The sequence below is a fragment of the Cucurbita maxima genome, unplaced genomic scaffold (genome assembly GCF_002738345.1).
Source record: "Cucurbita maxima cultivar Rimu unplaced genomic scaffold, Cmax_1.0 Cma_Scf00104, whole genome shotgun sequence".
NCBI classification, from domain to species: domain Eukaryota; kingdom Viridiplantae; phylum Streptophyta; class Magnoliopsida; order Cucurbitales; family Cucurbitaceae; genus Cucurbita; species Cucurbita maxima.
The window spans coordinates 273,029-277,244 of record NW_019272120.1 but is presented as its reverse complement, the minus strand read 5'-3'; the positions used below and the strand labels follow the sequence as shown (position 1 = coordinate 277,244).

The window sequence follows — 4,216 nt, the reverse complement described above, 5'->3', positions numbered from 1 at the left end:
AGCTCACTTGTCGTTGGAAAGTGAGTGCCGCACAATCGCTAGTCCGCTGCCTTTAAAAGTGCGATTGTGTCAAGTGGTATCAGAGCTTTGTTAGCTCCGTGACACAGTAAAGACCGAAACCATGTCGGCAACAAAGTCGACACCCAAAGCACAAGTCAACCGGCTTACGCTAATAGAGGAGGAAATGTCGCACGGGTGACCGAATTGAGAGAGAAAGTCGTAGAAATAGACGCAATGGGCAACCACTTGGATGGGTTGCCAATCGCAGAATTGATGTTTCGAGTGACCTCGCTCGAAGAAAGAGTTGCTCCTACGAGCAGCCCAAAACCGTTTGGTAGTCTGGATATCTCTGTTACGCACAAGGAGAGACGTGGTGAAGAGTTCGACGTGCTACAAAATACAATGATGAGCTTGTTCAACGGATTAGCTGATGAATTCCAAACAACAATCGGCGACATCCAAGAAAGGATGGCCTCCATGGGCACTCGAATTGAAGTGACCATGAAAGCCATGGAGAACGTCACGGCTGGGCAAACTAATACAGGGTCCAACAAACTAAGATTCCCAGATCCTAGAGCCTTTAAAGGGAATCGGGATGCCAAAGAGTTGGAAAACTTCATCTTTGATGTCGAACAGTACTTCAAAGCCACAACCACTTGTACTGACGACAAGAAGGTGACTGTAGCTCGATGTTCCTATAGTTTCTAAACAATATTACCCACAAGTGCTATGAAGGAATAGGTTTCGGAAAGTGCCTAGAAACCATTCCCCCAATCCAATCCGCCATTAAAGAGCTTCAAGGAAAACTCAAAATTCAAATAAGAGGATACACAAAATTCGTCGAGCAAGAATGATCTCAATAAGTTTCTGCACCTTCAAGGAATGTTTTCATTGAAGACCACGAAGAGAAATAACCTCAGAAAAGTTTCCAATTGAAGAAAATTCGTTTCATGTTCAAATTGTGGGTAAGTGTCGAATTCCTATCTATGACCTCTTTTCCTTCAAATTAAGGATTCCTTTAGCTTAAGAGGAAAAAGATGAGTAACTTTGATGAAGGAATCAAGAGCTGAAACGTCTAAGAACAAGATACCTAAGAGATTGAAAATCGGAGGTGTCATGTAACTTGCAGACCGAGGGTGATTTCTCAAAATTAAGGTCCCACACTAAAAGATGTTCCTCGAAACCAATTTCTTAAGCTTGAGGAAAGAATAAGAAAGAAGTTCCATGAAGAAATCGAGCCTTGAAAACCCTTAGAATCGGCTACCCAATAAGAAATCCTTTGTTTTTACTCCAGCGAGAAATTATATTTTGGACGAACTTTGGAAGCGAATATCTTAGGCTACGATCCACGAAAAGGTATGAAATCAATCCATAGCTCTTCCTTGTAATACCCTCTTTAAGTTTCATGAAGAACTCGAGGGGAGAAACGGCGTGATCGGAGCTGGGGAGGGCGACTTTCAGACGGTGGCGCGAAAGATCACGCACGTCTTCTTCCCGTCTGGAGGAAGAAGACGATGACGTGGCCAGTTCAGTTGAACCGGCCATGTCAACCAAAAACTCGACCCCACGATTTTTCTAAAATTTAACCCCCTTCCAGAATGGTTCTCAAAAAAATCTTTATGGTTCCAAAACTAGACACAATAAGGAGTCTGTGGAAGAAAATTTAAGGTAATTCAGGTATCGGAAGATCATGAACAGAGGTCCTGAACGTCGACAACGAGGTAAGTAGCCACCTTGCACTTTTTTGTTACGAAATACTTGTAGGAATCGCTTGGATTTCCATATGAACCCTAAAACAAATATGAATTTAGGATATATGAAAGAAAAGCTCAAAGAACCATGAGTTAACGCCCTAAATCGATCAAAATGCTCGGGAATTAGGCTACGTTAAAATAACCGACTAGATGAACTCTGCTCTAATTGCCAATATATATATATATATATATATAAATAATGAAATAAATAAAGAAATAAAGAAATAAAGAAATAAAAATAATTATAAAAAAAATGAAAATGGCCTTTATGGAGTTGAGATTCATGGGAGATTTAAGTGAAGATAGATTTGAACAATAAGGTATATATTAAATCTTCGTTTTCTTTTATCCTATTCTTTTTAGTTTTTTTTAAGAAATCATAGCCAATTATAGTTAGATTTTCATTAAATTATTATAATCGTTTAGTTTTGAGTTAGAAACTAAATGTTAGTCATTTATACGAATTCTAGTAAATCACGTTATATTAGTAATATTAGACTAAATTTATATCCGTAGCAAATGAATAGATTAAAAATAAAATGACCAAGAAAATTTGTGAACAAAAGGAAACACCAAGATAAGGAAAGATTTGGAAATAGGGATCCACTATAAATTTGGAATACATGAGAACAAAATTAGAAGGCAACAGAGTAAATACCCATTAAGAAAAAAGGAAGATTCTGTAATTAAAACATAAGCTAAATAAAAAAGCATAAACTAAATACAGAAAAAAGTAAATATAAGAGTAGACCCAAGTAATAATTTTATAGTATTCAAACTTGAAATTGATGTCATGGGCTCAAATAGGTTTACAGATTTCAAAGGACATAATCGAACTTTTATTAAGGATATATTCGTGACAACAACTTAAGTTAACCAGGTAAGTGGCTTTACTATCGGCATGGTTATATTTGATTTTGACACGTGCCTGTGGTTCTGCACGTGTCATATATACTGATATGTGTGAATTATCTGTGACTCAATATGCTTATATTATGTTTATGTTATGCTATAATATGAGAATTGTATGATAATATTTATGGTGTGATGTGTTCAATGATATGTTTGATATATGATACGAGAAGGATGCACTAAATGTAATGTAACGATAGAAGTAAGATGTATTCACGAAACATTAAGGTTAGGTTACGCCTCGAAGTGCTATGGATATGAGAGATTGATAAAAGAATATGGTTAGGATATGGGTAGAAAGAACTCCCTAGGAATCTATGACCTTCTAGAACAACTTACGCTAAGATGGGTTCATATGATTACAAATGAAAGTTACAACTTATGCCCCAAGAAATTATGAACATTAGAAACTTACAAGATTGAGGATCAAGAACAACACCACACAAACTTTACAACTACCCAAGTAAGAAGAATGCTAGGTACCACTCAAGGACGAGGGACCAAGGTCCCCAAACTAAAAAACACAAGAATGCTAGGTAATACTCTAACCATGCCCAAAGTGACCTATGCCCTTGCATCAAGCGGTGCTTTCTAAGGCCCTAAAATTCCTCTTCTAGGTGGGATGACCTGCACCATGTTTCCTTTGCAAGATGTCATGTTTGGCCTCAAGTTTCCCTCACCTAGAAGAGAAGTTATGGGTACCAAAAAGATTTGCAGGATGACATATTTAAGTATGCACCGAGCTAGTGACCTTTATGGTCTACCATGAAGAGTAGTCTAGGGCCACGAAGGAACAAGAAGCGAGTAAGTTACCTTAGCCAAGAATCAAGAACCTCTTAAGACCTCCCACGGTTCAACATTCTCATTTCTTAGACTATGCTAATCAACAACTGAATTTCACACCACCAATTAAACGGTAATCTTTAACCATCACAAAAACCATAATCAAACAGTATAAAACTTAAGCTTTCCAGTTCAAGATTTTATAAACCGGGTTATACTACATGCTAATCGTTGCGTTTATCATCTTAAATTTCTCGCATATGAAAAGAGGTATAACAATAGTACACCTAAATTCCTACCTTTTATATAGATTATGAAAGATAATTAATACTAAGTTGGTTATGCTCCTGCTTTAAATTTGTATTTAAGAAATAGGTTACTTTTAATAATAGTATAATTTAGACCAATGTTAATCGCATGACTAGACAAGAATAAAATAAAACAACTTCCTTTTAAATCAAGAACGGCCAGTATAGACGTTACAAAACGTGATTATTCTTTCCTTGAAATCGCAAGGAAATCAAGAAGACGTTACAAAGATGAGGCGTTTCACAAATATAAAATGGGGAACTGATATCCAAACATTCCATTGTAGCAAGGAATAAGAGAAGAAACAAACATTCCATTGGAGCAAGGAATAAGAGAAGAAACAAACATTCCATTGTAGCAAGGAATAAGAGAAGAAAAGAATGGCGGGACAAAGCTTGAGAAATCTCAAAATTGTGGTGTTCATCTTCCTAGCCCTTACTTCTGGTACTTGATTCTTC

At 36.8% G+C, this 4,216-nt stretch overlaps 1 long non-coding RNA gene across 1 annotated transcript; it reads left to right on the top strand.

The window, feature by feature from the left end:
* The first annotated feature begins 1,301 nt into the window (after window positions 1-1,301).
* Window positions 1,302-4,062, top strand: LOC111473140. The gene is made up of 4 exons (XR_002715561.1): window positions 1,302-1,721; window positions 2,562-2,634; window positions 2,840-3,470; window positions 4,045-4,062. It is a non-coding gene; the product is annotated as an uncharacterized LOC111473140 (long non-coding RNA).
* Window positions 4,063-4,216: the final 154 nt, after the last annotated feature.